Here is a 12889-nt window from a genome sequence, read left to right on the forward strand (position 1 = left end):
AGTTGGAATCACCCAGAAAATGATGTTCCAGCAAAGCTCATTTTGCTATCCCTCAAATGAAGTTTAAAATGATTTGATTGACTGGTTCAAAAAAAAAATCTGAATAGTTTACTTCACTTAATAGATGGAAAATAATCCATTTTGACGTCCTGCATGCGCGTCCTCTCTGGTTAAATAGCAGAAGTAAGACTGAGGGGCAAGCCGAGAGAAACGCTTTTATATGATGTGCTCTGTCTGGAAGTTTATGAAGAATCTGCCAAGAGGAAATGTCAGTTGTCGCTATGTGGAATCAATTTAGCGAAGTTAGGTTAAGCCAACAGTTGTACAATGGTTATAAATACAAAACACACATAGAGATAGGAAGAAAAGAATACAAAATACATACAGATTGCATTTTGACAAGGCATTGGGGCCAGTATCGAATGTGCCCAGAAACAGGCTAATATATGATTTGGAATCACCCAGAAAAAAACATGTCCCAGCAAAGCTCATATTGTTATCCCTCAAATAAAGTTCAAGATTAATTGATTACATAGAAAATATAAGACATTGACATAGTTAAAAATTGTGTTTTCTGCTTGAAAATACAATTATTTTTAGCAATCATAGACTTTGCAGCATTACAGATTGAGTGCTTCTTTCCTAAGTAAGTCTTGCATAATGTGGAACAATGTTTTTGTCTTCTTGTAGGATGACATAGTGCCATCCACAGGGTATGGAATGCCAATGAAATGATGGTAAAATGGAGGTATAGCCTTCCTTGATAAAGGTTCCTTTTACTTTGTACACATTTGACTCTGTACCAATCTCTTTTCATCTACTGTGCTTTAGAGCTGGGATCAAGGACTCTTTTCATCAAAGCATCTTTTCATTTGTTCTGCTTCCCATGAAGTTTCTTTTCTGTGATCCAAACACCTCAATTTAGATTTGTCTGTCTATACCATTTGTCTGTCTAAACCATAAATCAGTGTCATAAAATATATTAAACTATCAATTTGGAACTCTGATTAATAATTAAATTAATAACCACAACCAAAGTTACTTTATTACAGTTTTTTTCAATTGCTAAAACACTAAAACCCATTGGCTGAACAAAGTTCTCAGTTGCCTGAACTCATGTAGCTAATTGTGGAGTCTGTTGTCAATACCTTAAACTATTTCACATGGTAAAACACAATTTGCAGATCTCACTTAGACTTTTCAGCAAAACTCCAAACACATTCTCAGTCTCAAAACACATTCTGCACTCTAATGCACATGTCATCCATACTGGTAAACACAAGTGGCAACAATCAAATACAAATAGAAAAAAACATGTCATTGATTGAACACAACCACTCAAAATTGATTTCACTTGTATCAAATGATGTGACACAACCAATATAAGCCAGTTTAGAGAGAAAACAGGTTGTTGAAGGTGGGAAGGAGAAAGTCTGAGAATGGATAGAAGAAACAATGTGAGAGGACGAAGACGAGTGCGTATGCGAGGTGGGCGACGAGGAGGAAGAGGGCAAGAAAGAGGAAGAGGAAGATGAGTACAAAGAGGAAGACAAAGAGTGGAAATATCTGATGAAATTACCTCAGGAGAGAAAATATTGCTTGTGATGTCGACGAAGTTCTCTGGCCTGACCCAGCCCAAAGACAAGAAGAAGCACATTGATGACATGTTGACTCCTTTGATTTTTGTCCCCTTTACTGTAGTAGTGTATACTGTAGTAGGCCTACAGTGCATTGTAGGCTGTATAATGTACAATAAACAAGTTTTATGGCCCTGAACATTGTGCTTTCTATTTGTTACAGTAACAATACTGACTGCTCAATAGATTTTGACTGGTTGCAGGTATATATCAACAAAGAACAAGAGTGAGTGTGAGTAGTGAGATGAAGGGTACAGTACTATAGGGGTACAAGGAGGAGAAAGAACCAAAAAAAAAATTGAGCAAAGCAGAGTAGTAATTTCTGATAAATTTGTAGCTACTATGAGAGAACATGTTTTTGTTCATCAAAAGACAATGACAGATAAATATGAAATTTGTTTTGAGATTAAAAATGTACTATGTATTTTGAACAATGTGTTTTCTATTTTTTGGTGTATTGTTTACTGACTGCTTGAAAGTGTATATCATTTTGATCACTTTGTTTATGATTTGAGAGCAGTGTTTGATTTTGAGCACAGGTAAAACAGTTTTGAGGCGAAAGTTTCATTTTGCAAGAGGATTCAGAGGTTTTGTAACTAGTGCTTGAAGATGAGGTTTTGTGTTTACAGTTTCGAGAAAATGGGTGACTGTTTCAAGAAATGTGTTTTAGCAATCGTGAAAACTGTAATAGCAAGATTGAAGGTCTTTGGAGTTCTGAATAGAAGAGTTTTGCAGCATTCATTCTAGCTAATGTAACTAACTAATGAATTGAAGGGGTGTGTGTATGTGTAAGAGAGAGGGAGTGTGCATGAGCTTGTGGGCTCGGTCTTGCGCTTTTAGGAGCACGCCAGAAAGTATGTGTGTGTGTGTGTGTGTGTGTGTTCCTTTGTTCGATCACCTCAGTTCCGTGTGCACGTTCGCGAACATACATGTGATGTGAACAAGGACGAGCCTATGTGCAGCGCGAAGTTTGAGTGTTCCGTTCGCGTGTGTGGCTATGTGAAGGCCAATGTATATGTCATCGTGTGTGATAACGATGCCATGTTAGAAGAGGGAAATGGTTAGTGATGCATGCAAGACCCTATGTCTCTGAGGAGCAATCCTAACAAAAACCATTACATGGTGGGTCAAAGCCAAGTACCAAATAACCATAAAAATATACATCAACAGTTATACAAACAGAATATATACAATTACAATATACAAAACAGTTCAACTACATAAACAATGGCAATTGTAAACAGTCCTGTGCTTAGCCAGGTTGTGAGTAAGCTAAAATAGCTAAATGCCCAATTGGCAGAGAAGAGATGATGTCCGTAGATGGATAAAGTTGTCCTTGCTTGTTGGTCGGAGGATTCGATCGCTCGTTCAGTTGCAGTTTGTCTTCTGTTGTCGTGCTTTGTTCCCGTTGCAGTTAGCTAGCAGGTCTCTTGTTAGCTGCTTGCGCTAAACTTACTTAGTCTCAGTTAGCAGTTTGTTACTGGCTAATGAGAAGTGAGAGCGTTGTCTGCTCTCTTTGTTGTGTTCCGGCGAAAACCAGCCACTCTCAAAAGTTTCTGCACTCGTCTGTAGAGTGAATCAACCTCTGTTCAGTAAAAAGTGTACACCTCAAATAATTTGTTAACATGAGAACTTCCTGGAAAACAAAACCCATTTAAAACATCCCACACTCGTCAGTCCTTAGTCAATCGTCAGTTCAGTCTCCTGGCCTCACACACCAATGGCATCCACACGGTGACCAACTCCGGCACCAATACACAATACAATGTTTAACCATGCATACATAATACCCATGCATAAATCATTTCTTAACACATGCATATATAATTCCCATGCACAAATAATTCTCATGCACAAATTATTCCTTAAAACATTACAACCCTAATTTTCATCAGGTCAACACATTAGCCTTTACTGATGGTTCGTTTTTGGAGGATAATTTGGAGGGCAAAGATCAGTCAGCAATCAGCCAGCTACGGCAAAACATTTGTTGCCTCACCTCATTTACAGTTTTTCTCGATTGATTACATTCAAAAACTGGAACTTATGGCACAATGACCACAACCTGTAACTCATGTGCCAACTCCCTAAACCAATTCTGCTAAACTATAAGCACAATTATGTGCTTTAGACACAAATTTCAATTGTTAACCGCACTTTCTTCAAAACACAACACACAATTATGTGCTTTAGACACAAATTTCAATTGTTAACCACACTTTCTTCAAAACACTAAACACCATCCTCTCTACTTTGCACACTTCATCAATGCCAAAACCTCCTTGTGTTCAGACAGAACACACTGCTATTCAATTGGCAAAACTTCCATTTCAAAGGCTGTTGTGCAATTTGAAATCAAAGCTTTAGCAATATGATGGCCACAGGTTAGCTCCTGGTTTGGAGAACAATTGATGGCAACATTGAAGTGAGAGGTGATCAGAAAGGCAGAGGAGTGAGAGTAAGAGGAGGAGGAGGAGGAGGAGGAAGAGGATGAAGAGAAAGAGCAAGAAGGAGAGCCATTATCTCTGATGAGATTCGGGCCACTGTGGTCAACCATGGTTTGACCATGCAGGAGGCTGGCCAGAGGGTTCAACCAAATATAAGCCGCTTCTCAGTTGCATCCATTCTCTGGACATTCAGAAGAGGGAATAGGTAAGAAGCACTACTATGACAGGAAAATACTAGTTTGAATGCCTTATCAGGAGCATAGTATTCTTGTATTTTCCATTGTACTGTATCTGTAAAATTACGTAAACAAATACAAAGTGCAACCATTGATGACCAAGACATATTCCTAAACATCAATACAGTGAGCCTAGCCACAGTGGACTGTGTTCTAAGGCGGAAACACCTTGAGAATAAAGCAGGTGTACAGGGTGCCTTTTGTCAGAAACTCCGACAGTCAAACAGTTATGCTATGACTATGTGCAAGTAAGTCATATACATTTTCACAACTGATTGTGTCCTATCAGCACTGACACATTACTGTACTGTATTGTAATCCAATCCAATGTTACAGTTTTTCTCGATTGCTTACACACATGAAGCATGCCTCGTTTTCTCAAAACTCTAAACACAAATCCCTAAACCACTCACACAAAATGCAACAACATTCACAACACTGTGTAGGTCTATTTCTGATAGCACATTGTCAATATTGTCTTGAGCTAGAACAGGATGCAGTAGTTTTTTGTCCTTTTTTATTTTACATTTTTCTTTCTTTTTTTGTTGACTGTACTGGCCTATATCCTATTGTTTGTTCTGTGCAAATCATTTACACATTTCATTTGTGTTTGCTGTGATGTATAGGCTACAGCACTTTTGGATAAAATAAAGAAATATTTTAGTTGTTACTGTATATTTGTGTGTTGTTTTATATTTGCGTAAAAACATTATACAGTTATATTTTACTACAGGAGTAAGCGTATAGTAACATAATGTTCCTGATAAGGCCTTCATACTGGTGTTTTCCCATTTCATAGTAGTGTTTTCCATTGAGCACATCAGTGTTCAATCGATGCTTAGAATGTCTACTCATATAATGGGCTGTGTTTGTCATTAGAAAACAAAGTACCCTTTTGAGGTGACATAACACTGTTTTGAAAGCAAAGTTGGCTTTTGCAGGATGTATAAAGGGTTTTGCATTTTGTGTGAGTGGTTTTGGGATTTGTGTTTAGAGTTTTGAGGAAACGAGGCATGCTTTCAAAAAATGTGTGTTAGCAATTGAGAAAAACTGTAAACGGCACCATCCAGCTATCCACTGACTGAATCTAGGGCCCGGACTAACAGCACCCAACTCATCCATTCCAACCCCACGTTAAGGGCGCCAATTATGTCGCAGTGAAAACGAGTCACTCTCTTGCAATGCCACAATCAATAGTCAAAAGGCCACATGTGTTGATCTGAGGTTCATTAAGCCACAATAAGAGATGGTCCATGGATTAGACTGATCTCATTGTATGAAGGTCTGGTCAGACTTTTTAAAGGAACCTAGTTCCTCCGACTCTCTTGTGTTTGGCTGTTCTCCAAGGCCAATCAGAACTAACCCCATTCTCTAACTTTTAACTTCTCTGTCTGTGTGTGTGTGTGTGTGTGTGTGTTTGTTTGTGTGTGTGTGTTTTTGGCACCCCTTTCTTACCCTGGGATCCTGTGGAGGATCATTTGATGTCTCCATCCCGGCTATCTCCCTCTAGCAGTCTAGCAATAACTGTTTGTTATTGTTTGTCAGCCATACTTATGAATTAATCCATGTTTATCAACTTATAAAAAATATCCAACAGTTGCGAGAGAACAAAGAGAGTTGTTCTTCACCCATGGAGGTGGGCGAACAAGAGAAGTGTGCTCCGGGCAAAGCCGGAGTTGAGAGAGATGTGTGTCGGTCAGCGCCAGCTTTAACTCTCTGTTCTGGTGTTGCCTCGTCCGCAATGCAAAACCACCCTCCTAGGCCTGAGTGTATATACTGATGTGTGGTTGGCATTCATGCAGTGCAGTGAATAGAAAGCCCTGCCACTGTCACTCATGTTCCACATCAAGTTAAGTGTGAGGTTTATGTGACCTTAACACAAAATCAATATAGCATTTTTTTTTCAAATCCCACTGCACTGCAGTCGTTCAGAGAGAATTTGACTGGTCTTGTCTGTATCATGTATTTACCACCGGAAGTCTGTATATATATTTTGTACATCTACCAAATGCAGGCTATGTACAACACTTTTTGTTTCCCATCCCCTTCTGCCACACAACCCTCCCCCCATCCCCCCTTCCTATCTCCACCCGGCCGACCTCAAGCAGATGGGTTCCCCCTTATGGTTCTGCTTAAGGTTCCTTCCTGACTAACAGGGAGTTTTTTCTTGCCCGTGTTGCCATTGTGCTTGCACTAAGGGTGTATTGTTATGGCGCTATATGAATAAAATTGAATTGAATTGAATTGACTCAAGTTAAGTTTAGTCACAATTTGTTAGTGTTACACCCTCTCACCAAAACCATAACTTAACATTTTAAAGACTTCCTACCCTGCTGTAAATTGCAACAAGGCATCATTATGGCCCTTAATTTATTGACTCAAATAGCGGCGCAAGAATAAAGGACACAGATGCTCCGGCGTTAGCATTGGGCCTGCAGCGTCTCGTGAGGGTCACAAGGTTTTAACAAGGAGTGATGCTGACAGGGCTAACTTCTAACCTCTTCTCATTTCCATTCCCCAGCACTGCTAAGCTCAGCACAGCTGTGGCCGCAGTTGCCAAAAGGCTTCACAAAACAGGAAGTGATGAAGCTTCCTGTGCTCTGTGATATCACGCGCCCCGAAAAGGAAAATCCCTGTTTGGCGCAACTAAGAACAACCTTGGTCTTGCTTATTTATGCGTTTATTTGAAAAGGGACAGTTAACATTGATAAACATTTCCAAAAAAATGTAAATGCACCGGAATTAGCTAGGTTAGCTAGTTTCCATTCATGTTCCCTTTGCAGGACATGACAGAGAGAGACAGAAATAAAAGAAAGAAATAATAATACAAAATTATATAATTAAAATAAATAATAATACAAAAAAGAATAAGCAACAGTTTGACAAAACAGTGCAGTTAAGATAACAAATTGTAAAAACCAAACAGACATACAAGGTAAACAACAGTGTGATAAAACAGTGCAGCTAAGATAACGAATTGTAAAAACTAGACAGACAGAAATACAAGGTGTTAGACATAAAAATAAGTTACGGTGTGAGTAATGCAGTGGCCTAATTATGGTTGCAGGTTTGGTTATTTTGTATCCATTTCTTAAGTTTGTTTTTGAACACTGAAATACTGGCGCACTCCCTTACATCAGTAGGGAGGGTATTCCAGTAATTAGATAGATAGATAGATGGATACTTTATTAATCCCGAGGGAAATTTAGGAGACACGCGACAACGGAGCTACTTGGAAAGGCTGCCTCTCGCGTCGGCGCCGGAAGTAAGAAGAGGCGCGTACTGAGAAGACTGTCTGTCCAAACGTACTGTGTCTATATTGTATTACACAGTCTCCCCTGGTGACTGCCCTAGTTGCCAAGCCATTGCCATCCTTCAGCTTTATAAACTAATTTAATGGTGGAGGTGCCAGCCCACGTAATATTAAAAAAAATGAGACAGGCATCCAAAAACTGTAAGAAACTGTCAAATTTGAATAAGATACTTTGTTGTTATATGGCAGTAGTGATAGCTGATAGGAGTTTTTAAGGTCTGCTTGTAGAGGGTCTCTATTGATTTCAGATTTGTTGTTCTTGCTTGTGACCAGCTTGTGTAACAGTACGAGATGTGAGAAAAGATCATGGCATGCATACAAAGTTTGGCTGCCTCTGTAGTTAAGTACGGCCTTACATGTCTAAAATTAGCCAAGTTAAATTGAATGGTATTGGCCACCTTTTTGACATGTTTTTTAAATGTTACATTTTTTAAATGTTAAATTGCAATCTAAAATGATCCCCAGATATTTAAAATCAGATACAGGTGTGAGCTTTTCTCCTTCTATAAAGACATCAGGGTGCTGTGCATTTGATGATTTCTTGGAGAAGAACATACAGACTGTTTTATTTGTGTTCAAGGTCCAATGCTGCAGTTAGTTTAGTGGCAGCCTGTTCTTTGGTTTTTGCATGTGTATAAAGAAAAGTGTCATCTGCATACATTTGAACATTAATAGATGGACACACTGATGGTAAATAATTAACGTACATGCTAAACAGGATCGGCCCCAATACTGACCCCTGGGGTACACCAATATTATTACTGAGGTATGTACACTTTGAGTCCTACTATCAGCCTAATGGACTTCAACCATTTTGTGGCTTCTGCTGAGAAATTAAAATATGATAATTTTGCTAACAGTGTCTGGTGATTCACAGTGTCAAACGCCTTCTTAAGATCCAAGAAAACTTAACATTTTCTAGGAAGTAGCAGTTAGCTGTCTCCGTAGAGTGATAAGCGTGGAATCCAAACTGCATTGGGTGCAGAGGGGAGGGCCTGTAGTTTGACACAATTGCTTTATCACCAGACTTAAAAATAGGGGACACCACTGCTTTTTTCCAGGAGCTTGAAAAAAGATTATGCCTAATGGAAAGGTTAATCAAGTGAGCAACGGGGCAAGCAAGGGGCTCCTTGTGTGACTTCAAAGATGTGGTGTCCAAACCATATGCATCCTAGGCTTTTGAGTGTCTTAGGGAAGCTAGCATTTTTATCACTGCTGATTCAGATAGTATCCCCATTTTTAAAATGAGGGAAATATCATCTATGAGGACAGTGGGTGTAGTTACCGGTGGGATGCTTTGAGCTAATTCCCTAACTGAGTTTATAAAAAAAAAACATTAAAAGGTGCTCGCTATCAAATCATTCTCTTGGATCAGAGTTCCATTAACTTTGATCTCAGAAGTGGATGGTCTGTCTTCATTATTCCTGCCAATTAATTTATTTAGATTTCTCCAAATAACTTTACCATTTGTGCCTCATTAATGATAATATAATGAAAATCTGCCTTAGCTTTTCTTATATTTCTCAATACTTTACTACGAAGACCTGTAAAGGTGTATCTATCACTACTGTTCCCAGTCTTAAGGGCTCTTCTCAAAGCTGAGTCTCTCTCTTTCATTTGTTGCCACAAACTGTCATTAAGCCATGGTAAGTGTTTATGTTTCACCCTTTTCGTGTATGATGTTATTATTTCACTAATGGTATTCAAGAAGGTGCAGCAGCTATCCTCGTGTCATTGTCTAGAATTGTGGACCAATCAGTTCCTTTAATCGCATTTTCTAGATTATTCAATTTTTAGGGATTGTCTCATAAAATGAATTTGATTTTGTATTTTCAAATCGTTTTCTGGTTAGTTTTCTTACCATAAGTGTGATATTGTGATCTGACAGCCCAGTGAGCATGTTATATGTAAGGGATAATGTATTGTACGGAGGTCATTATCCAAAAATAAATCCCGATGCGCATCCCTTACTATCATCACTTTTGGGCAGGGACGTGCGGTGAGGGGAGGCAGAGCCTCGCTGAATTTGTGCATGTCCTTTTCAAACAGACAGGAGACAGCGAGACGGTGAGGCAGTGCCTCACCTCAGATTGCGCAATCCCTCACAAACTGGGTTTAGCGCGTGCGCATGCGTAGAACCTATTTAGTCTTCTTGATCTGAGATAAAACTGCTGTCACTACCGGATGGTAGTCGCGCATGCGCACTACCCGATCAGTCACTACCCGATGGTAGTCGCGCACATCGCGCATGCGCCACTTTGCGACACTAGACAGCGGAATACAATCGCTGGTGGAAGTTTGCGAAAGACGGTATACTTTAAGAAGTTTGATCATTGTATACAGCTGTAAGTTCTTAACGTTTGTATGATAAAGAAGTTAAAGATATACTGGATATACTTTTGTTCTCCCTGTCAAGTTCTATTGGCTAGCACATCAATGCTTTATTTGTTTTACCTACTGCTATATTTTCTCACTTCTTCATAATACAAACTATTTGCCTTTTACCCTTACTCCGTCTCCACACTTTTAATAATTAAATATTACATTAAATATACCCACATTATGCATTAAGACAACCCCATACATTGACGTTGAGCCTTCTGCCGTAAACCGTTTGTGACTGAGCATGCGCGATGTGCGCGACTACTATCCGGTAGATGACTACCGTCCGGTAGTGAAAACCACATTGAAAAAGCACGGAGGTGAGGCACACAGTACCTCTGTCTCAATGAAGGGGGCGTGCAAGAGCCCACCAATCGGGTTTATGCTGGTTCTGCCGTTGCTCTTCTTCTACACTTATATTTGACCGTGACTGCAAAAATGGAAGATTCTTTCGCTAAGCTAAAACATTTCTCAAAACTGGGCTTTCAATCGAAACGTGAAGTGATCAATAATGGGAGATGCCAATGCCGGAGTTAAAAGGTATGCTTCAAACGACGGGACAGAAGATAACTCGATCGACTTCTCACATTCAAAGCCAAATTCCTTTGAACATGTTTGGAACCTCAAGAATACATTTGGTTTTGAACTTACGGCGGCAGCTCCGTTGATTTCCCATTATTTCTTAGGATTGTTTAATGTCTATGTGAAGCCATTTAACATCACACAAGTGGTTGTGATAACTTTGAAACCAAGACTGCTTTTTATTGGTAAGCTGATTTTGAGAAATTAAACTTAAATTGCAGCTAAAGTTGTGTTTCCTGGTTGCTATGTTTATCCAGTTGCTACGCTAGCTAATTAGCTAGCTAAGGAAACTTAATAACCTTAAACGATTTAATTGGAAGAGTTCAATTTGCATGAAATGATAGCTGGTTATCTAGCAGCTAGATTCAAGCTGATGTTATAGTCTCCTCGATTTAACTCTTAAAATTATAATGGGAAAAGCAGCTGCCAACTGTATGTACCTTACCTTTACCTGTGTAAAGAATGCTGATATGAAAAACAACCAGTAGTCAATGTGCAAGCTGCCAATTGAATGGTGATTTAAGATACTCTATTGCATGGGTCGGCAACAGGCGGCCCGCAGGCAAATTGTGGCCCGCCAGCTATTTTATTTGGCCCGTCAAATTATTTCCGATCGTAGCCGAGTTTTTAATTTTTTTATCTTTTTTTTTTCCCTGTCGACTTTTATTTTGAAACCGGAAACTGGGTATGGTGTCATTGACTTTTCTGAAGTATTTTTTCACTATGCAGACCTGCCAACCTGCACGCATTTTGTGTACCAAGCACGCAATTCTTAGTCAAAATACGCAGGTACGAAATGCCAGCTGAAACTACGCAAAAAAAATCAATCGATACAAACCTATACCGTACATTTATTTAAACTACATCCCTCAGATTGGACAAGATGCTACGACCTTGTGCCTGTGGTTCTGTGACCCGACCCGAAATAGTACTCTCACTCACTCAACATCCACTGATACTACTACACTGATACTTTATTATCCACCGAGGCGTAATGCATTGCTGAGGTACAATGGGAAGTGGGGGAGTAATAATCAAGCATATAAATGTGACCGTAATGTTAACATATAAAACGTTAAAACATGTGTTCGGTAACTTAACGAGATGATGCATTTCAAGGGGTATATCCTTCAGATCAATTTGTATAAAAATTTAGCCGTAGTAGCTAGCATACGATGTGATTAGCCTGGTTACGAGACGGCTACGGTGTGAATAACTGATGGAGTAGGCTAATTTAGCTGCAGGAACGTTAACTCAAACGCCACGGAGACTGTTCTAACTTTGAATCGCTCTGATGGGGCAAAGGTGTTTGACTACAGACTGCTAACGTAGCAAATAATTCCTACTATTGCAGCCAGTCAACCGACCAGCCTTGCAGGTATAAAATAATCATGACGTCAGATGACGATTTTCAGTCTCGTTACCAAAAACAAGACCCAATACAGAGCAACCCTGAGCACTGACATGATAAGCGCTTTGGTGACAAGAAAGGTGAGCAGGGCTGCAAAGGGGACTGTCTGTCACATGGAAGGCTTCAGTGATGCTCTGCTCAAAAAGACCAAGTCGCCAAGTTATGAGGCAAAGCAGTCAAGAGCAAGTGCCACTGGAAGTAGATAGATGGATACTTTTAAATAGGAGCTTTAAAAATATATATAAATACATTCTTTAGAAGTGCTAAATGATGTAAAATGTAAAGATCTCTTTGGAATTCTTGTCAAGAAAATATGATTGTATTGTTTTCTTCGCCGCTGATTTATTATGTTGAATTACTGGATGATATGGCGGTGAGTGGGAAATTGACTGTATGCAAAGCCCCTGCCAAACTGAAACTCAAAAACTTTCTTCAAGGTTGGCAGGTCTGACTATGTCATCGCTACCATAGACATATGATCGCTACACCTCACGGCTGACAGATCGCCTGAGGTGTTTTACAGTTATGGCTAGTAATCCTATTCTCACTGGATGAGATGTATTTATGTGCACCAACGATGACAACCCACCACGTTGGAAATATCAGACTGAGGCGTGTTAGATTAAACTTTATCTACGTGTTGGTTTACAGAGAATCAAGTGAAAGACCGCCACGAAGCAATAGGTTTGAATACAGTTGAGTTTACTGAGTTTCAAGAGATGTACAAATACAGTCTTAGGTGAGTTCACAAAGAGCTCTGTCACCCACGACTGGAGAATGCATTCTGACATTCACATACGCAATTCAATCTTTTATCCCCTCAATCGCGACAATGTTGCTTAATCATGGATCCCCTGGGGAGCTGTAACTAACTAACTCTT

The sequence above is a fragment of the Clupea harengus genome, unplaced genomic scaffold (genome assembly GCF_900700415.2).
Source record: "Clupea harengus unplaced genomic scaffold, Ch_v2.0.2, whole genome shotgun sequence".
In the NCBI taxonomy this organism is placed as follows: Eukaryota; Metazoa; Chordata; class Actinopteri; order Clupeiformes; family Clupeidae; genus Clupea; species Clupea harengus.